General features: G+C 44.4%; 2 long non-coding RNA genes across 2 annotated transcripts; one reads left to right on the plus strand and one right to left on the minus strand.

The window, feature by feature from the left end:
- Nucleotides 1-1,672: 1,672 nt before the first annotated feature.
- Nucleotides 1,673-19,515, minus strand: LOC117524093. The gene is made up of 3 exons (XR_004564706.1): nt 19,422-19,515; nt 7,748-7,751; nt 1,673-1,684 (listed from the first exon to the last, which is right to left on the minus strand). It is a non-coding gene; the product is annotated as an uncharacterized LOC117524093 (long non-coding RNA).
- On the plus strand, nt 14,223-21,228 carry LOC117524094. Its single transcript, XR_004564707.1, has 4 exons — nt 14,223-14,315; nt 17,684-17,693; nt 21,046-21,050; nt 21,218-21,228. It is a non-coding gene; the product is annotated as an uncharacterized LOC117524094 (long non-coding RNA).
- The last annotated feature ends 2,295 nt before the right edge of the window (nt 21,229-23,523 follow it).

Here is a 23,523-nt window from a genome sequence, read left to right on the forward strand (position 1 = left end):
AGAGAGAGATAGAGTGAGAGTGAGGGAGAGCGCACGCGAGAGAGAGTGTGAGCGACCGACCTGCTGTTTCTGTTGTGTTTCTGGATTTCTGAGTTGAGATTCGATTCTTGATCACACACTGGTGCTGTGGGCTGCGTGACCATGTTCAGCACTCTACGCCTTCTTACGCTGAAGAAAATTAAACATGTTTAATTTCTTCTGTCCTCCGCGCATAGCCCTTAACATACTGCTGCGTAGGGAGAAAAAAACTTGATGTAGAGCTGCTAAAAGTGGGCAGAGAGCTGCTCAACTACATTCACAGGTAATGAGTGGAGCTTCTCTAAAACTCACACACCCTGTGTTTGAGCACATGAGATTGTCATAAGAGGCCCTCCATCTGCTCACTTTCACTGATTGCTGTGCGTAATGGCGCAGGGTGCATTGGAGCAAGCAGCCAGATGGCTATTCAAATGGACCAACTAAAATCACATGACTCCTAAAAATGATCTTTGGTTTATCACATGAGGTAAATCTGCCCTACGATTGGTTTTTGGAAAACCATGTGACGCTGAACCAATTCTGACTGGACACTCGCATTGCGCACATCATCACACAGCTTCTATGAGGAATACAAAGATGGCCGATGGCTGTATCGAAAGTCCGCGGAGTTAACCTTTCAGCAAAAAAAGTCAGTTTCTATCTCATATCATTAAAGCGTTATTTATAATTTAGCAAAGCTTGGTCTCATCCGTCGTATACAAAGGCATCAGCCCCAGAGGGTTAAAAATCCGTAAGAAAAACTGTGTGCATGTAAATGCTCAGTAAAAAGTCCAAATGAATTAGCATTGTAAAAGTAATGTAGTGTGTAATAAAAGTCTTTAACAAAGACAAATGATCTGGAAAGACTCAGCAGTAGCTGAAACAGTGCTGGATGTAAATACACAAATGTGCAAGACTCTTGCACAAGTTATGCGAGCGTTCAAAGAGACGTGCCCTGTTTTTCAGGAGTGAGATGCAGCACAGAAAGACAAACACACCCAAAATTCAATCTGAGCAACCTGTTTTGGGTGCAGTTTTACAGCATAGTGTGTGTGTGTGTGTGTGTGTGTGTGTGTGTGTGTGTGTGTGTGTGTGTGTGTGTGTGTGTGTGTGTGTGTGTGTGTGTGTGTGTGTGTGTGTGTGTGTGTGTGTGTGTGTGTGTGTGTGTGTGTGTGTGCGCAGGTGTTTGGCAGGTGAGAGTCACTGCAGCTCTCATCACATAAAGCTCTCAGGGTTTAGTTTAACATGGGGTGAAAAGTCACAGATGTAACAAAACACACCTGGAAAGTGATCTAAACATTCAGAACAAAACAAAATGGATTTGCAAAAAATAGAATTTGAATCGCATTTCAAACCACTGACAAATGAGGCTTGAAATGGTCCTGGAAAAAATGGATTTCATGCAACTTGATTGTTGACACCTGCAACATGGAATCCGATTCAAACTGGATATAAATCAGATTTTGCTGGCAGTCTAAACAAGGCAGGCTTTCAATCACTTCCTCGACTCTGCCATCAGAAGTGCATCTGTATGTGGTTAAAGTGCTGAAACTGCACAGACCTGTATTGTAGTGATGCTTGGTCTTGGACTTAAAGCACCTTAATGCTTTTTTTCTAGGTTTACACCTTGATCTTGTTCTTGAATGCCTTGTTCTTGTCCCTGAGGCTTCAAAGCATTCATCAGCTCAAGAAAATCCAAGGCATTTTCAAGGCATGTGGAATTTTGCTATTTGTTTTCAGTAAATTTTAATCGCACATTCTAGGCCACCTAGGCATTGACAAGGAACACATTTATCATTAAACAATATGATCTGCAAAAGGTGCTGATAAATATACACATATATGACAAATGCTAGCATATATTTGATAATATAGATGTCTGTATAGGCAAAATAGATTTACAATACACAAAGATAAAGTCCCAAGAGCCTTCCTTGACAGATTCCAGTGCTGAAGGCGGTGTGAATTTCTCCTGGCTCTGCTGAATGATTGGCACCGGATGGATGAGTGTAGCCGGAGGCGGTCTAGTGTTGCTGGATATCAATCACTGTTGATAAATAGCCCTCTCCCCTGCAAACAAATGTTCCATTTTTTTTGCCACTGATTTTGATGAATCAGCCATGGGACATCAACATCCAATTGGTCTGGCTTGCTCCCGGCCCATCAAAGTGCATCTGTTAGCTGTCTTTACTAGATAAGAAATGTCATCTAAAATGCCGGCAAGCTGGAAATCTGTTCATTTTTATGAGTACATGGTCACCTACATAAAATCAGCCTTGATGAAAATATTCAGTTGTGTTTTACATGGAATGGAAACTGGCATATTAATTTCTCTCGAGTTAATCATGCCTCTGGCATCACCCCCTGCACTCTCTCCATCACTCACACACTGAGGCTCTTCTTCACTCGCAGCAGAAAGGCTGTCTGGGTGAAATCTAAATAGGTAATTATCTGACTTGTGTGAAGCAGAGAGGGGGAGGCGGCAGGTCCTCGTGACCAGCCTCAAATCAAGCCCACTGCTCAACTCCAGAATATTAATTTGCAGTTCCACCTTGTGTCTCCTACTTTTATTGGAGCCTCTTGTTTTCCCAAACAAGCCTAAATTAGGGCCGCTTTCTCCTTCCATACCCATTGATTGTTTACTTAACAGGTTTAGAATATGAGAGGGGCTTCATATGTTCAGTCCTTAAAATGAAAATTAATGCAGGCTCTTTTTCCTGTCGCGCACACGCATGTGTGTGTGTGTGTGTGTGTGTGTGTGTGTGTGTGTGTGTGTGTGTGTGTGTGTGTGTGTGTGTGTGTGTGTGTGTGTGTGTGTGTGTGTGTGTGTGTGTGTGTGTGTGCGTGTGTAGAGAAAGACAGATTTGCCCTATACTTATCCTTGCTATTTTCTAAATAAATAATTATTTTCTGGTAACACACTGCCCCCAACAGGCCATAATAGTAAAAACATGAATGAAAAATGTATCATCACTAAAGACAGTCTGCAAATATACAGTAGTGTTCAGAATAATAGTAGTGCTATGTGACTAAAAAGATTAATCCAGGTTTTGAGTATATTTCTTATTGTTAGATGGGAAACAAGGTACCAGTCGATTCAGTAGATTCTCACAAATCCAACAAGACAAAGCATTCATGATATGCACACTCTTAAGGCTATGAAATTGGGCTATTAGTAAAAAAAAGTAGAAAAGGGGGTGTTCACAATAATAGTAGTGTGGCATTCAGTCAGTGAGTTCATCAATTTTGTGGAACAAACAGGTGTGAATCAGGTGTCCCCTATTTAAGGATGAAGCCAGCACCTGTTGAACATGCTTTTCTCTTTGAAAGCCTGAGGAAAATGGGACATTCAAGACATTGTTCAGAAGAACAGCGTAGTTTCATTAAAAAGTTAATTGGAGAGGGGAAAACGTATACGCAGGTGCAAAAAATTATAGGCTGTTCATCTACAGTGATCTCCAATGCTTTAAAATGGACAAAAAAAACAGAGACGCGTGGAAGAAAACAGAAAATAACCATCAAAATGGATAGAAGAATAACCAGAATGGGAAAGGCTCACCCATTGATCAGCTCCAGGATGATCAAAGACAGTCTGGAGTTACCTGTAAGTGCTGTGACACTTAGAAGACGCCTGTGTGAAGCTAATTTATTTGCAAGAATCCCCCGCAAAGTCCCTCTGTTAAATAAAACACGTGCAGAAGAGGTTACAATTTGCCAAAGAACACATCAACTGGCCTAAAGAGAAATGGAATATTTTGTGGACTGATGAGAGTAAAATTGTTCTTTTTGGGTCCAAGGGCTGCAGACCGTTTGTGAGATGACCCCCAAACTCTGAATTCAAGCCACAGTTCACAGTGCAGACAGTGAAGCATGGTGGTGCAAGCATCATGATATGGGCATGTTTCTCCTACTATGGTGCTGGGCCTATATATCGCATACCAGGTATCATGGATCAGTTTGGAAATGTCAAAATACTTGAAGAGGTCATGTTGCCTTATGCTAAAGAGGACATGCCCTTGAAATGGGTGTTTCAACAAGACAGTGACCCCAAGCACACTAGTAAACAAGCAAAATCTTGGTTCCAAACCAACAAAATTAATGCCTCGCAGATGTGAAGAAATAATGAAAAACTGTGGTTATACAACTAAATACTAGTTTAGTGATTCACAGGATTGCTAAAAAAGCAGTTTGAACATAATAGTTTTGAGTTTGTAGTGTCAATAGCAGATGCTACTATTATTGTGAACACCCCCTTTTCTACTTTTTTTTTTTACTAATAGCCCAATTTCATAGCCTTAAGAGTGTGCATATCATGAATGCTTGGTCTTGTTGGATTTGTGAGAATCTACTGAATCTACTGGTACCTTGTTTCCCATGTAACAATAAGAAATATACTCAAAACCTGTGTTGTGTGGGCCGCCAGAAGAGGAGGTACTGCTGGCCCACCACCAGAGGGCGCCATGCCTGAAGTGCGGGCTTCAGGCACGAGAGGGCGCTGCCGCCATGGACACAGCCGGGGGTGACAGCTGTCGCTCATTACCTCTTGACAGCTGTCACGCATCTACTCAACATCATCTCACTCCATAAAGACCAGACGTCATCTCCACCTCGTTGCCGAGATATCATACTTCATAGGAGGTAATATCCTCAGCCTTTGTGGAAATATTAAGAATCTGTTTATTGTGAGTGTTTGCAGGAGTTCCGGTCCTTTTGTGGAGGCTGTGCAATACGGCACTCTTTTTCCTCTGAGGACGCGCTGCAAGTATTGAGTGAGAGGTGGAGGTGGCATTCCCACCGTTGTTGTTACTGGGTGTACACACACCCACACTTGACTGTCTTTGTTCTTCGCCAGCAGTACCAGATCCGACAGTCGGGGACGGTGATCACCTGGGAATTCGGGACTTGGCAGCTCCAGTATTCACCAGGTTCTGGGGCGGCAGAAATCGTGTGGTTCCGGCTCTGCTCAGGACAGACGTCTTCTATCCTCGAGCCTGCCCACACGTCACCTCTGTGTATTGACTGTTATGATATTCTGTGATTGTCTGTATGTTCGTTGTGCACATTCACAACATTAAATTGTTACTTTCTGGCTCATCTATTGACCGTTCATTTGCGCCCCCTGTTGTGGGTCCGTGTCACTACACTTTCCCAACAGGATATCTCGGCCAGCGTCATGGACTCCGAGGGGCGTCACCCGGCTGTTGAACGACCAATGGGAGAGCAGGGAGCACAGGCGTCTGCAGGAGACGTGATTGGTGAGCTGCAGCACATTCTCACCGCCTTTACGGCTCGGTTGGATCAAATGACTGAGCAAAACATCCTCCTGAACCGCAGGGTGGAGGCTCTCTCCACACAGATGGCGGCGAGCGCTCAGGGCGCTGCTGCAGCTCGTCCTCCTGCCGACCCTGTGCAGAATATGAACGTTCCAGTGGTGGTTCAACAACCCCTTCCACCATCCCCTGAAGCATACATAAGCCCTCCTGAGCCGTACGGAGGTTGTGTGGAGACGTGCGCGGACTTTCTTATGCAGTGTTCGCTCGTCTTCGCACAACGTCCCGTCATGTACGCGTCAGATGCTAGTAAAATAGCTTATGTGATTGCTCTGCTTCGGGGTAAAGCACGCGCCTGGGCTACGGCGCTCTGGGAACAGAACTCACGGTTGTTATCAGCATACACTGGGTTTGTGGGGGAGTTCAGAACAGTGTTTGATCACCCTAACAGAGGAGAGACCGCTTCAACCGTGCTGCTGTCAATGAGACAGGGACGCGAGAGCGCAGCCGCTTATGCAGTCAACTTCCGCATCGCGGCTGCGAGGTCCGGCTGGAATAATGTTGCGCTCCGCGCCGCCTTCATAAACGGACTGTCGTTGGTTCTGAAGGAGCAGCTGGTAGCTAAGGAGGAACCGCGGGATTTAGATGGGCTTATCGATCTCATTATACGGTTAGACAATCGGTTGGAGGAACGCCGTCGGGAGCAAGGCGAAGGACATGACCGGATACGCGCTGCCCCTCTCCCTTCCGGGTTCGATAAGGTGCAGCACTCCCAACGCTCCACAGCCGCAGCGTTTTGTGGGGCAACAGCTCCCCCTGCTGACGTTGTTAGGGAAACGCACAGGGCCAAAATGGGGAGGCTGATCCGTGGAGAGTGTTTTCTCTGCAGCTCAACTGAGCACACACAGAGAAACTGCCCCAAAGGGCCAAAACGACAACAACCGCCCTTAGAGACTGGGCTAAGGAGGGCTCAAACCATTCAAGTGAGACACACACAAATTGCCACACGACTCCCAGTCACAATCCTGAGCGGGGATTTAACCCTTCAAGCCCGAGCACTGGTGGACACGGGGTCAGAAGGGAATCTGCTAGACAGCAGATGGGCAAGGGAGGTAGGGCTCCCTCTGGTGGCGCCTCCTTCGCCATTGCAGGTGTGGGCACTAGATGGCACCCTCCTCCCTTTACTCACACACAAGACACAACCAGTAACTCTGGTAGTGTCTGGAAACCATCGGGAGGAGATTGAGTTTTTTGTGACTCCTTCTACCTCCCGCGTGATTTTGGGCATCCCATGGATGTTGAAGCACAATCCCCGGATTGATTGGCCGTCTGGGGTGGTGGTTCAGTGGAGCAAAACCTGCCATCGGGGATGTTTAGGATCCTCGGTTCCTCCTGGTTCACAGGCTAAGGAGGAGGTCAAAGTCCCTCCCAATCTGACGGCAGTGCCGGTTGAGTACCACGATCTTGCTGACGTCTTCAGCAAAGATCTGGCACTCACCCTTTGCCCGCACCGTCCGTACGATTGAGCCATTGATTTGGTTCCAGGCGCTGAGTTCCCGTCCAGCAAGCTGTACAACCTCTCACGACCTGAGCGCGAATCAATGGAGACCTACATCCGGGACTCATTAGCTGCCGGGCTGATCCGGAACTCCACCTCCCCGATGGGGGCAGGTTTCTTTTTTGTGGGCAAGAAAGATGGCGGACTTCGTCCATGTATTGATTACAGGGGGCTGAATGAGATTACGGTTCGCAACCGATACCCGTTGCCATTGTTAGATTCCGTGTTCACCCCCCTGCATGGAGCCAAAATCTTTACTAAGCTGGATCTTAGGAATGCGTATCACCTGGTTCGGATCCGGAAGGGAGACGAATGGAAGACGGCATTTAACACCCCGTTAGGTCACTTTGAGTACCTGGTCATGCCGTTCGGCCTCACCAACGCCCCCGCGACGTTCCAAGCCTTGGTTAACGACGTCTTGCGGGACTTCCTGCACCGATTCGTCTTCGTATATCTGGACGATATTCTCATCTTTTCTCCGGATCCTGAGACCCATGTCCAGCATGTACATCAGGTCCTGCAGCGGTTGTTAGAGAACCGACTGTTTGTGAAGGGCGAGAAGTGCGAGTTTCACAGCGCATCTTTGTCCTTCCTGGGGTTTATAATCTCCTCCAACTCCGTCGCCCCTGATCCGGCCAAGGTTACGGCGGTGAGAGATTGGCCCCAACCAACAAGCCGTAGGAAGCTGCAACAGTTCCTCGGCTTTGCTAATTTCTATAGGAGGTTCATTAAGGGCTACAGTCAGGTAGGTAGCCCCCTGACCGCCCTGACCTCTCCAAAAGTCCCCTTCACCTGGTCGGATCGGTGCGAAGCCGCGTTCAAGGAGTTGAAACGACGGTTCTCTACTGCGCCAGTTTTGGTGCAGCCCCACCCTAGCCACCAGTTCATGGTTGAAGTGTACGCCTCTGACTCAGGGATAGGAGCCGTGCTGTCCCAGAGCGGAGAGACCGATAAGGTTCTTCACCCGTGTGCCTACTTTTCCCGCAGGTTGACCCCGGCTGAACGGAACTATGACGTCGGCAATCGAGAACTCCTTGCGGTGAAAGAGGCTCTTGAGGAGTGGAGACACCTGTTGGAGGGAGCGTCTGTGCCATTCACGGTTTTCACTGACCATCGGAACCTGGAGTATATCAGGACCGCCAAGCGGCTGAACCCCAGGCAAGCCCGCTGGTCACTGTTCTTCGGGCGTTTCGACTTCCGGATCACCTATCGCCCCGGGACCAAGAACCAGAGATCGGATGCCTTGTCCCGGGTACACGAAGACGAAGTCAAAACAGAGCTGTCGGATCCACCGGAGCCCATCATTCCGGAGTCCACTATCGTGGCCACCCTCACCTGGGACGTGGAGAAGACCGTCCGGGAGGCCCTGGCACGGAGCCCGGACCCTTGAACCGGTCCGAAGGACCGTCAGTACGTCCCACCAGAGGCCAGAGCTGCAGTCTTGGACTTCTGTCACGGTTCCAAGCTCTCCTGTCATCCAGGGGTGCGAAGGACCGTGGCAGTTGTCCGGCAGCGCTTCTGGTGGGCGTCTATGGAGGCATAAGAAGGCCCAAGGACTCCTCCAGCCGCTGCCGGTGCCTCATCGCCCCTGGTCCCACATCGGCCTGGATTTCGTCACGGGCCTCCCGCCGTCCCAGGGCAACACCACCATCTTCACGATAGTGGACTGATTCTCCAAGGCGGCCCACTTTGTGGCCCTCCCGAAGCTCCCAACAGCCCAGGAGACAGCAGACCTCCTGGTCCACCACGTCGTCCGTCTGCATGGGATACCCTCCGACATCATCTCTGATCGTGGTCCCCAGTTCTCCTCACACGTCTGGAGGAGCTTCTGCAGGGAACTGGGGGCCACCGTGAGCCTCTCGTCCGGGTACCATCCACAGACGAACGGACAGGCAGAGCGGGCCAACCAGGACTTGGAACAGACCCTCCGCTGCGTCACATCCGCGCACCCGACGGCCTGGAGTAACCATCTGGCCTGGATTGAGTATGCGCATAACAGCCAGGTGTCTTCTGCCACCGGCCTCTCCCCATTTGAGGTGTGTTTGGGGTATCAGCCCCCGTTGTTTCCCGTGGTGGAGGGAGAGGTCGGTGTGCCCTCGGTCCAGGCCCACCTGCGGAAGTGCCGTCGGGTGTGGCGCTCCGCCCGTTCTGCCTTGTTGAAGGCCCGGACGAGGGCGAAGACCCATGCAGACCGCCGGCGATCCCCGGCCCCTGCTTACCAGCCCGGGCAGGAGGTGTGGCTTTCCACGAAGGACATCCCCCTCCAGGTGGACTCCCCAAAACGTCAGGACAGGTACATTGGCCCCTTCAGGATCATCAAAGTCCTCAGTCCTGCCGCAGTGAAGCTCCAACTCCCGGCTTCACTGCGGATCCATCCGGTTTTCCACGTGTCCCGCATCAAACCTCACCACACCTCACCCCTCTGTGCTCCCGGACCGGTGCCGCCTCCTGCTCGGATCATCGACGGGGAGCCGGCTTGGATGGTGCGCCGGCTCCTGGACGTCCGTCGGATCGGTCGGGGGTTCCAGTACTTGGTGGACTGGGAGGGGTATGGACCCGAAGAATGCTCCTGGGTGAAGAGGAGCTTCATCCTGGATCCGGCCCTCCTGGCCGACTTCTACCGCCGACACCCCGACAAACCTGGTCGGGCGCCAGGAGGCGCCCGTTGAGGGGGGGTCCTGTTGTGTGGGCCGCCAGAAGAGGAGGTACTGCTAGCCCACCACCAGAGGGCGCCCTGCCTGAAGTGCGGGCTTCAGGCACGAGAGGGCGCTACCGCCATGGACACAGCCGGGGGTGACAGCTGTCGCTCATTACCTCTTGACAGCTGTCACCCATCTACTCAACATCATCTCACTCCATAAAGACCAGACATCATCTCCACCTCATTGCCAAGATATCATACTTCATAGGAGGTAATATCCTCAGCCTTTGTGGAAATATTGAGAATCTGTTTATTGTGAGTGTTTGCAGGAGTTCCGGTCCTTTTGTGGAGGCTGTGCAATACGGCACTCTTTTTCCTCTGAGGACACGCTGCAAGTATTGAGTGAGAGGTGGAGGTGGCATTCCCACCGTTGTTGTTACTGGGTGTACACACACCCACGCTTGACTGTCTTTGTTCTTCGCCAGCAGTACCAGATCCGACAGTCGGGGACGGTGATCACCTGGGAATTCGGGACTTGGCGGCTCCAGTATTCACCAGGTTCTGGGGCGGCGGAAATCGTGTGGTTCCGGCTCTGCTCAGGACAGACGTCTTCTATCCTCGAGCCTGCCCACACGTCACCTCTGTGTATTGACTGTTATGATATTCTGTGATTGTCTGTATGTTCGTTGTGCACATTCACAACATTAAATTGTTACTTTTTGCTCATCTATTGACCGTTCATTTGCGCCCCCTGTTGTGGGTCCATGTCACTACACTTTCCCAACAACCTGGATTAATCTTTTTAGTCACATAGCACTACTATTATTCTGAACACTACTGTATTGTAGAAAATGAAGCAAATGTAAAATAAATAAATAATCAAAATAATTTATAGTTTGCAGCTTCACCATAAACTCTGATTAAGACTCTGATTCTGATTCAGTGTAATTATGTAACATGCTGAGGGCCAGTGTTTGGGAGCAGAGCAGGTGCTTTGAATTCATATACTTAGAAGATATATCTCAGCTTTCAGTGCTTACCAGTCGAGTGAGTATAAAAGAACTTGTGGAGAGCTGGACATGTCCCAACTTGTCCTCTAACACTCCGAAACGGAGGTGTTCCTTTGTCTCGCTTCTTCAGCGAATCGGTCGTGACGCGCGAAGCCTCCGCGCGGCTTTCCATGACAAAATCTCTTGTTAAAAGTGAAATCTGCCGGAAAATGGCTGATGTCCAGGTCTTGTGATAACCAGAGAAAGAGCACACGATGGTCTCGTATCCACAGAGCCATCAGCTTAGAAATGATCCAGTGGTTTGTGCCGCGACGTCGCAGCTCGCAGCGCGGCGCACTGACCGTCTTTAAAGGGGTCCTTAAACCTGTAGTTAAAGTCTTTATTCTCTGTGAAGCCCGTAAAATTTTCACTGAAAGCCAGATAAATTTTTCGAATGGTTTCCAGGTGCCAGTCTCTAACAGCTTCTGAAAAAATTCTGATGGAAAAAAAGTCCTTTTCATTCCGCCATTTCCAGACAATGAAAATCCGACGAGGGGGCGGGACCACTCCTTCCACAACGTGTGCTCACAGGCGAATGACGTCACTGACAGGCGTGGAAAAACTCACGCATGCGCACGAGGGTTCAAGCATGTCTGACGTAAAAACATATGAATGAAATCCATATAGTTTTTGAAAAAAATAAAAAGGTACGATACTTTATGGACAGACCTCGTATATGTATAACTGTGTTATTATGACAATGACAAATAAAGTATTGATTGATTGATTGATTGAAAGGACAACAACAATTGTCCTTGACCTTTGACCAAACTACCCCAAAAGCTAATCACCTATAGATACCTATCCAAGTAATATTCCCACCAAATTTGACGGAAATCCATCAAGCCATTTTTATTTTGTCCACAGACACAGAGACAAACTCTCACACCAATTATTTATTTTATTTAACCTTTATTTAACCAGGAAAATCCAGTTGAGATTAAGAACCTCTTTTTCAAGGGAGACCTGGCCAAGATAGGCAGAAGCAAATACAAGGCACAGTAACACAATTACACAGACGTAATCTAACGACAAAAAAAAAAAAAAAGAAAAAAGATTAAAATTATAAGCATATTATAAAAAAACAAGTGCATGTTGTGGAGCTGGCTTCAAGTACTCTCAATCTGGATTTAAAAGCTCTCATTGAAATTAACGCTGTTAATTTCCACTCCTCTTGCAACATATTCCAAGCAAAAGGAGCAGAGTGAACAAAAGCTCTTTTACGCAATTCAATTCATAGTAATAGAAAGCAAAAAGTAATCTTGTGAGCGGAAAGAGTAAGGACCAGTACTTCTCTTTACAATTAAGGTACAAATGTAGGAAGGCAACAGTCTGATTATTCCTTTATAAAAGTATACAATGACTGATCCTTCTGGTGGCCAGAGCAGGCCATCTCACCAGAGAGTATAATTCACAGTAGTGTGTCAACAATTTGTAATGAATGTTTGTAATGAACCTAAGAGAAGCATGGTAAACAGTGTCTACTGTTTGAAGACACTGAGCAGAAGCATTCAGAAATATATAAAAGATCTCCATAAGCCAACACAGATAAAAAAAATGTAATCAATACCCCGCTTCGTCGGTACGCAGCATAATGAACATGCATACCTATACAGTAATAAACTGAATACAAAATGGGATCATATGTTAATTGTTAGATTGCACTGAATGTGTATCAACAATAACCATATTACTGAATATATTGTAACTTTCTATGGGTTTGTAATTAAAATAAAGACTAAGATTGTCTGCTTGTGTTCTTGATGGGTCATGTCTGAGGGCAATTTACCATTTAAGAAGTAGTCGATACCAGTATAATCCTGGGTACATGTGCAAAAGGGTTGGGATTACAGTGTCCATTATTCCTGGCCATGTTATAGTCTGAATATGATAGCCAATCAGAGGGACACCTATCCTTCCCTTTAACTGGACTGTGCTGGGTGCACGGTGTTGTGGTATCAAGGAAGCAAATGCAATTGAAAGGATTCTTATGGTTGTTCATTAATTACCTCCAACCTCTCAGAGTGCACAGTGGACATTGGCATCCAAAGCTCCCTGAGGTGAAACAAAGCAGCAGCAACGTTAGCTGACTTTTCTCAGTAAATATATTTCTAAAGGTGCTATTGACACGTAATTTTCATCATATGTTGGTAACAACCCAAGTACGAGGGCTGTCTGTAAAATATAGGTCCTTTTTATTTTTTTCAAAAACTATATGGATTTCATTCATATGTTTTTACGTCAGACATGCTTGTACCCTCGTGCGCATGCGTGAGTTTTTCCATGCCTGTCAGTGACGTCATTCGCCTGTGAGCACTCCTTGTGGGAGGAGTCATCCAGCCCCTCGTCGGAATTCCTTTGTCTGAGAAGTTGCTGAGAGACTGGCGCTTTGTTTGATCAAAATTTTTTCTAAACCTGTGAGACACATCGAAGTTGACATGGTTCGAAAAATTAAGTTGGTTTTCAGTGAAAATTTTAACAGCTGATGAGAGATTTTGAGGTGATTCTGTCGCTTTAAGGACTTCCCACGGTGTGAGACGTCGCGCAGCGCTCTCAGACAGCGTCATCAGCCTGTTTCAAGCTGAAAACCTCCACATTTCAGGCTCTATTGATCCAGGACGTCGTGAGAGAACAGAGAAGTTTCAGAAGAAGTCGGTTTCAGCATTTTATCCGGATATTCCACTGTTAAAGGAGATTTTTTTAATGAAAGATGTGCGGACGGGTCCGCGCGTCGGGACACAGCCGACGCGGCGTGGCGGCAGAGGAAAAACACCTCCGTGTTGATAACCATTTGTAAAATCCAGGCGGCTTTTGATGGCTTTCAGTGGAGTGAGTATATGAGAAATTGTTTATCAGCTGGAGATGTTCCAACGTGTCCTCAAGGCTTCCAACAGAGGTGTTTTTCCTGTGGCGGAGCGTCGCGGCGGCTGCGAGCCGACGCTGCAATCCGCCCGCACGTCTTTCATTAAAAAAATCTCCTTTAACAGTGGAATATCCGGATAAAATGCTGAAACCGACTTCTTCTGAAACTTCTCTGTTCTCTCACGACGTCCTGGATCAATAAAGCCTGAAATGTGGAGGTTTTAAGCTTGAAACAGGCTGATGACGCCGCCTGAGAGCTGCGCGACGTCTCGCACCGAGAAAAGTCCTTAAAGCAACAGAATCACCTCAAAATTTCTCATCAGCTGTTAAAATTTTCACTGAAGACCAGCTTAATTTTTCGAACCATGTCCACTTCGATGTGTCTCACAGGTTTAGAAAAAATTTTGATCAAACAAAGCGCCAGTCTCTCAGCAACTTCTCAGACAAAGGAATTCCGACGAGGGGCTGGACGACTCCTCCCACAAGGAGTGCTCACAGGCGAATGACGTCACCGACAGGCGTGGAAAAACTCACGCATGCGCACAAGGGTTCAAGCATGTCTGACGTAAAAACATATGAATGAAATCCATATAGTTTTTGAAAAAAATAAAAAGGACCTATACTTTACGGACAGCCCTCGTATACCACACATGCAAATAAATCAAACCATACTGTAAATGTCCATGAGTGAAGTTATGTGTAATTTATGAAATGACAAAGGAAATAAGTATTGAACACCTGAAGAAAGTAAGGTGCAAAAAAGCATGGAAGCCAAGATGCCAGCTAAAATTTATATGTAAACTGGAAATGATCCTGAACCTTGTCAGTGCAAATTTATATCAGCTGGTTCAGTCACAACTGATGGCCTAAAAAAGGTGTCTCATGACCAAGGTGACACACAAGAAACATCTCATGATGTTTCTCTCAAGATCTTCACAACCTTATTGTTGCAAAACATACTGATGGCGTTGGTTACAGAAGGATTTCTAAACTTCTAAATGTTACAGTGAGTACTGTTGGGGCCATAATCTGAAAGTGGAAAGAACGTCATTTCACCATAAACCAGCCACAAGCAGGTGAGCCTCATAAGATCTCTGACAGAAGACTGAAAATAATTATCAGAATAACTGTCCACGAGCCAAAGAGGGTTTCAGAAAGACCTGGAATTAACAGGTGCAATTGTTTCAAAGAAAACAATAAGTAATGCACTCAACCGCCATGACCCTGTATGCACGCACACCACACAAGACACCACTGCTGAAAAAAAAAAAAAAAACATGTTAATGCTTGTTTAAAGTTTGCTGGACAACATTTAGACATGCCTGTGAAATACTGGGAGAATGTAGTCTGGTCAGATGAGACTGGAGTTGAACTCTTTGGATGCCATAATACACACCATAAATGGCACTGCACATCACCCCAAAAACACCATACCTACAATGGAGTTTGGCGGTGGGAAAATCATGGTGTGGGTTGTTTTTTTTTTTTCAGCATCCGGCACTGGCAAACTTCACATCACTGATGGAAGGACGAATGGAAAAATGTACCAAGACATTCTTGAGAAAAAATGTACAAAGGTGGACATTTCAGCAAGACAATGATTCCAAATAGAGGTGGGCAGATCGATCCTAACATCGATAATATCGATACCAACACTGGTATTGATATTGGATCCTTGTGTAAAAAGATCGATACTCAAGCTTTTTTTCTCTCCTGCACGCACTGACTGCACATGCAGATTCATCAAAGTCTACTCTCTGTAAGAGCAGCGCTGCATTGTCACACAACACAGAGCAGCACACCCTTGTATTGTGGTTTGTCAGCCCTCTACCTCAGGAGATTTTGTTTTAAGTTGTGTTGAGTGATATTTTTTTAACAAAAATGTTGATTGTGATAATATATTGTTGTCACATACAATGTTTGGCGAAATTCTGTGCTAGGTCTTTTGGATCCTTTGGATCTATGAAGCTTAAATATGAAAAAGTATCGGTATCGGAATCGATATCGGCAATACTGGGCTTGTATTTACTTGGTATCAGATCACTACCAAAATTCCCGGTATCGCCCACCTCTAATTCCAAACACACAGCCAAGGAAACTTAGTTGGTTTCAGAGAATGAAGATAAAGCCGCTAGAATGGCCCAGCCAATCACCTGATTTGAAACCAATGGAAAATCTAAGGGAACAGCTAAAGATCAGTGTTCATAGAAGAGATCCATAGAGCCTTCAAGATTTGAAGACTGTTTGTGTGGAAGAATGGGCTAATATCACACTTGGGGACTAGTTTCTGTATTGATGGGTGATTTATGTTGAAACCAGTAGTCTTTGTCTGGAGGGGGCCGGAAATAAAGGGGTTCTGACTATGGAACTCAGTGTGGTGTGTTCACAACGAAACAGTTTCTCAATACAGGAGGCATCTTCAAGCTGTCATTACCAACAAAGGCTTTTGTCCAAAGTATTAAATACATTTCAGTAAGTGTGCTCAATACATTTTCCTTGTGTCATTCCATTTTACTACACATAATTTAATTTCTATACTTATTTGTTTTGGTATCTTTATATGTGTGGATTACTTGGGTTGTTACTGACATCTGGTTTCATATTTATAGAGAAAAAAGGTGATGTGTTCAATATATATTTTACCTGCTGTATGTGCACGCAGAATGTATGTGTGAAGCTTCTTAAGTAACAAGAATGAATCTTTAAATGGTGATTTACATCCTCTTTGAAATATGTATGAAACCATGGCTGTTGTTAATCACTTTTTCATCACAGCAGATCTGGTACAGATCCACATTGGGATTCACGACCAGTTTTACACTATGTGCCCTTCCAGGCACAGTTCTGCTTTGACAAACATGCACACAGCTGATGGTGTTCTGAAGAAGTCTCCCAGTCAGGTACTAATTAGAACATCCTGGTTTTACTTCTGAGAAGTGATTTGGATCACAGGTGCTAAGTTATATACAAAACTAACAATGAGGTCTTTCATCATCAATCATTTGTTAAATGGTTGCCATAGGACCCAAAGCAGTAGTAAACAATGTAATGCTGTTTGTCAGAATTCAGTGTAAGCCTGTTTGTTTTATTTCTGTAGTCTTCTAGTGGGATTTTGGGTCTAATGTTGTGTTTCTGGTGGCACTCAACTGAGTGCTACTTTCGTACCTGATCACTCCATGCTTGTGCTTGGGAGTTGGCATATCACTTCACTCACATGAGGACTAAAGGGCCTTTCACACTGAATATGTCAGATGCGTCAAATGCATCAAAAATTGGTCTAAAAAGCATTACTTTCAATGAGACGCATTGCTTTTTAGATGCATCAGATGCGTCGCACCAAAGCCGAGCTAAATCAACGTTTCTGACGGGAACGCGCATTGCCGCTTGTTGGCAGGCTGAAGCAGTCAAAGTTCAGTCCAATCCAACTTTCAATGCTCTGAGCTGTGACGTATATAGGAATAGGAATGACGTGTTGGGCCAAAACACGGAAGACTAGTGGCAGAAACCACTGATCTCTACAAAATGGATCGGTGCAGAAACCACTGATCTATACAAAACAGATCGGTGCAGAAACTACTGATCTATACAAAACGGATCAGTGCAGAAACCACTGATCTGTACAAAATGGATCGGTGTAGAAACCACTGATCTATACAAAACAGATCGGTGCAGAAACTACTGATCTATACAAAACGGATCAGTGCAGAAACCACTGATCTATACAAAATGGATCGGTGCAGAAACCACTGATCTGTACAAAACATTAACTTGTGACAGGACTGCTCATTTATAGAGCAGTTTTCTGAAGAAAAATCCTTGGAAATGTTTTTTGTTGTTGTGTTACCTCAGAATTTCTGATTACTGTTTAAAAAAAATGTAGCACATTTGTAATTAAAATAGCTAAATAAATCAATAAATGGTTCTTTAGAAACCTTTCATCTGTAAATTAAAACCACCTGTGATGTCAGATTAGATAATTTCTTGTTTAACATAAGGAACCTCAGATATTTATTTTTAGACAAAATAACATGGAAATTTGTACATCAATGGAAGTTTGGTTGTCTGCACAGCAAATGTTCCTGATTGGGACAAATAAAAATATTTCTTTAAATATAAAGAAACACTGAACAGTTTATATATAAAAAAGGAAAAAAAATGGGGGAAAAAAACGATGGAAAAAAAAAACACCCGAAAAAAAATAAGTTATTTAAAGTTGAGCTTTTGTGGTGTCTGAAAAAGCTGTAGCTTTATTTGGTAAAAATAAAAAAAAGACTGAACCATTTAGAAATTAAAGCGTTCACTCAGATCAACTGTGCTAAAAGGCTACGCTACCGTTAGCCGATCATTAAACCTTCACAGCAGTTCAGCAAACGTCACGTTTTATTTTTCTATTATTCTCACCTCGATAAAGCTGCAGAACTAAACTCCGTTGGGCAAACTGGGACTTCACATATATCCAAAACGTGATGATGCCTGAAGGCCGGCTTCTCCGTGCGGGTCGGCCCGCTGTCGCGGTTTGATCGATATCCCACCAAGTCATCAGTCCTCCCTCAGTTGGCGTCACTCCGAAAAGTAGCTGAAAAAAGCTTCTCCCAGCAGGGTGATGGGAGGATCGTTCTACTGCTGTTTTTTAAAGCTTTTTTGTGGTTCAGGTGACCCAAATTCAAGATGGCGATCGCTGAACTTTTTTCAGGTTGTGGAAACAGCCAGAGTGTGGCAATCTCCTCCTCCTTGCCACTTCCGAAGCAACGCGTCTGACGTCATGCATCTGATGCGTTAAAAACGCATCTTGACGGATTGGAAAGTGTTGACGGATTGGACTAAAGTATTCAGTGTGAAAGGCCCATAATAGAAGTGATGCCCTGACTTCATTATTTAATTGAACTCATGATGTAAAGTAGTAGCCGTCTTAAAACTTCCATTATCTAAATGATGGTAAAACAGAGACCATTGTGTTTTGACATTATGGAATGCCATATGTTATTCTGTCAAACTTTGGTGTTCTGGCTAATTATTTTAAACCGTCAACATTTTAGGAGTGATATTTGACAGCTGTTTGAGGTTTGATCAACAGATAAACTGTGTTGCCAAAGCAGGTTTTTTTTTTTTTCAGCTGCGTCTTCTGGCTAAAGTAAAGCCCGTTCTCAGTAGGCGTGATCTTGAAACAGCCATTCATACTTTCATCAGCTCCAGACTTGATTACTGTAATGCACTTTATGCTGGTATTAACCAGTCTTCTCTTGCATGCGTCCTACCTGTGCAAAATGCTGCTGCTCATCTTTTAATGAACACTTCCAGAAATTAACATATTACGCCTGTACTTTACTCACTCCACTGGCTTCCAGTTTTTTTTAGAATTCATTTGAAGATTTTAATGTTTGTTTTTAAAGCTATTAATGGCCTTGCACCTTCCTACTAGTCTGAAATTTTAACTCTCCGCACTTACAACAGGACATTGTGGGTGTCTGGTCACCTTCACTTAGATGTTCCGAGGTCAAAATACAAACTACATCTTGATTTTATGCTCTGTTTCTGACCTAGCACTTTTCAAATCAAAACTCAAGACATTTATTTAAAATGGTGTTGAATGACATGTTTTGTGTGTTCTTAAGTATGCACCTGATGGCTATGCTCACCAGCCACACTATGATTAACCTGTTAAAGACAGCCACTCTATCTCTATAACTATTTCTATAACTAATAATGCAGCTATGGAACTAAGGACTCTTATCTTCCACCTGGCACAAAGCAGTTTGCAATGCAAGTGCTATTGCTAGTTTCCAATTGTCATAGTTGTCATTTTTATGCAGAGTTAAGTGAACCTTAATTCACACACATTATTCATCTGGATCCCATCAGTACCGCAGGGAACACAACTCTGTGGTTTCCATTAATCTGGTTCATTTTGGTCCCTCACTTGCTGATAATACTAGGCAGGGGCAGACCCAGGATTTTGTGAGGGGGGAGCCTGGATTTGTGAATGAGTCAGGTGCAACTGAGAGGTCATGATCCCATAGGGAGACCTGGGGGCATGCTCCCCAGAAAAGTTTGAATTTTTAGATGCCATTTCATGCATTTTGGTGCAAATTTCACCACAAAATTCACCATAGAGAAAAGATACTTGACAGATTAGATTAGATTAGATTAGATTAGATTCAATTCTATTTGATTCGATTCACTTAGATTATGGATGATGAAATTCACCCTCTACACACCGTCATGTGTAGGACCAACAGGCTGAAAAACTCCTTTGACCCTAAAGGCCATCAGACTGTACAACTCCTCACTCAGGAGGAGAAGGAGTAACAGGAAGACAGAGGACAGGAAGGAGAGGAGCAGATGTAGCCAGTAAAGCAGTAGTTCTGATATTTATATTTGTATTTACGTTTTGCAAATTGTTTCTTGCTTCTACTTTTGATACTCTGTGTGATTCTTACCCTGTGTGCTACTGGAATTAATAAAGTTCTATCTAATCTAAATGTATCTAGCTGAGTAGGGTCCAGAGACAGCATTCAGTAGGGATTTTTCTTTTTTTTTAATCCATGAAGAGTGATCTGTCCCTGATGCCAGGTGATTTATACAAAATAAAACAATAATGCATCACTGGCTACTTTCCAGGGCAGCTTGGTGGTTTAATGCTTACCACTGTTGCCTCACAGCAAGAAGATCCTACAATCACTTCCTGCCTGCTGCTTATGTGGAGTTTGTATGTTCTTCCTGTGTTTGAATGGGTTCCCTCTGGGTACTCCAGCTACCTCCCACATCCAAAGACATGTTCGAATAGGCGAATTTGTGATACTCAATATGACCATGAGTCTATTTAGTGTCAACTGGAGTGAGTGAAACTTTAATTTATTTAATTTATTTTCATTTATATAGCGCCAAATCACAACAAAGTTGCCTCAAGGCATATCACACAATTAAGGTCTAACCTTACCAACCCCCAGAGCAAACACACAAGTGACAGTGGTAAGGAAAAAACCCCTCTGATGATTTGAGGAAGAAATCTCAAGCAGACCAGACTCAAAGAGGTGACCCTCTGCTTGGGCCATGCTACTGACACAATTGACAAAATAATTTACAAAACGAATATCCAAGAAATTTTGCAGAACACTGTAAAAAAGTCTGTGAAATTAATGGTGAAATCCTGTGAATCCACAACATAAAGAAATTGTTAAATGAAAAACAATGGAGTGGTGTTTACTTTACAGCAATAATGTGTAAAATGTGGAACAAACTGTACTGTGAATTTAACAGTACAAATATGTCAAAATAACCATATACCATTGTAGAATTTACAAATGACTGTAGTTTAAAAACAGAAAAACGGTAATACCAAAAACTGTACAAATCAGTTAGATTTTATAGATGAGAATTTGCATGATAAGTGAGAGGATGCCTGAAGAGTGGAGACGAAGTGTGCTGGTTCCTATTTTCAAGAACAAGGGTGATGTGCAGAGCTGCAGTAACTACAGAGGCATAAACCTGATCAGCCACAGCATGAAGTTATGGGAAAGAGTAGTAGAAGCTAGGCTTAGAAAACAAGTGAAGATCTGTGAGCAGCAATATGGTTTCATGCCGAGAAAGAGCACTACAGATGCAATGTTTGCTCTGAGAATATTGTTGGAAAAGTACAGAGAAGGACAGAAAGAGTTACATTGTGTGTTTGTGGACTTAGAAAAAGCTTATGATAGGGTGCCAAGAGAAGAGTTGTGGCATTGTATGAGGAAGTCTGGAGTGGCAGAGAAGTACGTTAGGGTAGTGCAGGACATGTACAAGAATAGTGTGACAGCGGTGAGATGCGCAGTCGGAATGACAGACTCATTCAAGGTGGATGTGGGATTACACCAAGGATCAGCTCTGAGTCCTTTCTTGTTTGCAGTGGTGATGGACAGGTTGACAGATGAGATCAGACAGGAGTCCCCATGGACTATGATGTTTGCAGATGACATTGTGATCTGTAGTGAGAGTAGAGAGTAAGTTGAGTCTAGTCTGGAGAAGTGGAGATATGCTTTGGAGAGAAGGGGAATGTAAGTCAGTAGAAGCAAGACTGAGTACATGTGTGTGAATGAGAGGGAGCCCAGTGGAATAGTGCAGTTACAAGGAGTAGAAGTGGTGAAAGTAGATGAGTTTAAATATTTGGGGTCAACTGTTCAAAGTAATGGAGAGTGTGGTAGAGAGGTGAAGAAGAGAGTGCAGGCAGGGTGGAGTGGGTGGAGAAAGGTGGCAGGAGTGATTTGTGAGCGAAGAATATCAGCAAGAGTGAAGGGAAAAGTTTCCAAAACAGTAGTGAGACTAGCTATGTTGTATGGTTTAGAGACAGTGGCACTAACAAAAAGACAGGAGGCAGAGCTGGAGGTGGCAGAGCTGAAGATGTTGAGATTCTCTTTGGGAGTGACAAGAATGGACAGGATTAGGAATGAACATATCAGAGGGACAGCTCAGGTGGGACGGTTTGGAGACAAAGTCAGAGAGGCGAGATTGAGATGGTTTGGACATGTGCAGAGGAGGGACCCAGGGTATATAGGGAGAAGGATGCTGAGGATGGAGCCACCAGGCAGGAGGAGAAGAGGGAGACCAAAGAGGAGGTTCATGGATGTGCTGAGAGAGGACATGCAGGTGGTTGGTGTGACAGAGGAAGATACAGAGGACAGGGTGAGATGGAAACGATTGATCTGCTGTGGCGACCCCTAACGGGAACAGCCGAAAGACAAAGAAGAAGATTTTTGTTTATATATTAATAATCTAATGATTATTATATACAATTTTAGAGTAACAGACAAAAAGAAATAGATCACTGTGCGAAGGAGGGACTCTTTTATTTGTCTGTCTGTCAGCAGGATAACTCAAAAACCTTTGAACGGATTTTGATGAAATTTTGTGGAATGGTTGGAAATGACAAGCGGAACAAGCGATTACATTTTAGTGGTGAACCGGATCATGATCGCGTCGCGTTAGGATGTCTATGGCATTTTCAATGTTAAAAGTTAGCATTAAGCAGTTGCAGCTGTCATCACGTTCAGATGCATTTGTTTTCAAATTGTAATATTTCTTAAATTTATTTTTGTTTATATATTAATAATCTAATGATTATTATATACAATTTTAGAGAAACAGACAAAAAGAAATAGATCACTGTGCCAAGGAGGGAATCTCTTTAGGGTCAGTGACCCTATGGCCTTGTTTAGAGAAGTGTTTCATAAATGTTAAAAAATTAATATATTTGCAGTTTAGTTGAATAATAAATTGAATTCCGTCTCTTATTTGTTTTTGTCTATAAGCACATGCAATATCAATATCAGTGCTCAGATGACAGTAGCTTCTGGGAAAGGTGCAAGTTGCAATAAACTGTGATGCCAAGCGCTAAGGATACATGCTATCCAGTCACAGCAGATGAAACTTTTTTTACTACTGAGCAAACATCATTGTTACACTTTTTTAGGTTCAATGATTCCACGGCGTGTAGATGTTATGGTGTCAGTGACCCCATGGCCTTGGCGGAGGTTTGCACTCTGAGTGCTTCTAGTTGTGTTTACATCTTACATCTTAAATGTAGCAGACACAGATTATCTGGAATTTTGTTTTGGCAAGTTTTCACGGTCTCTACTGCCATCTACTGGCCAGTAGTGTTCATGGCAGTATTCATCCTGAAGCTGGGCAGACACTGCATGATATTTTTAATCACTGTACGCGGTTTCAGTTCAAACTGTACCACAGAACGTACTTCATTGTACGTTCAAAAACCACACGTCGGACTCGTGTTTCCAGAAGGAAAACGTAAACAGAAGCTTTTTTTTCAAACTTAATTTACAAAAACTCTCGATGGGAGACATCAAGTTTAAAAACAAAACAAAACAACAACAAAAAAACATTACAAGACAGGTCTGCGGCGTTTGCACATGCACAGTGCGAGCGGTTGGATGCTTGTAGCTATTCAGCAGCAGGATACCCTCATGACGGCTGACCAGAATAATATCAAACAGGTTTGATTTTCATTCGACCATACGATCGGCGATCAGGAAGTGGTCGTGAGATGTTAAACACAGCTCATTACTCCATGTATACTAAACGATACAGGACACGCAATTAACCTGAAAGTCGTGCGATCAAAAAAAAATTGTCCAT

Source organism: Thalassophryne amazonica, chromosome 14, assembly GCF_902500255.1.
Source record: "Thalassophryne amazonica chromosome 14, fThaAma1.1, whole genome shotgun sequence".
In the NCBI taxonomy this organism is placed as follows: Eukaryota; Metazoa; Chordata; class Actinopteri; order Batrachoidiformes; family Batrachoididae; genus Thalassophryne; species Thalassophryne amazonica.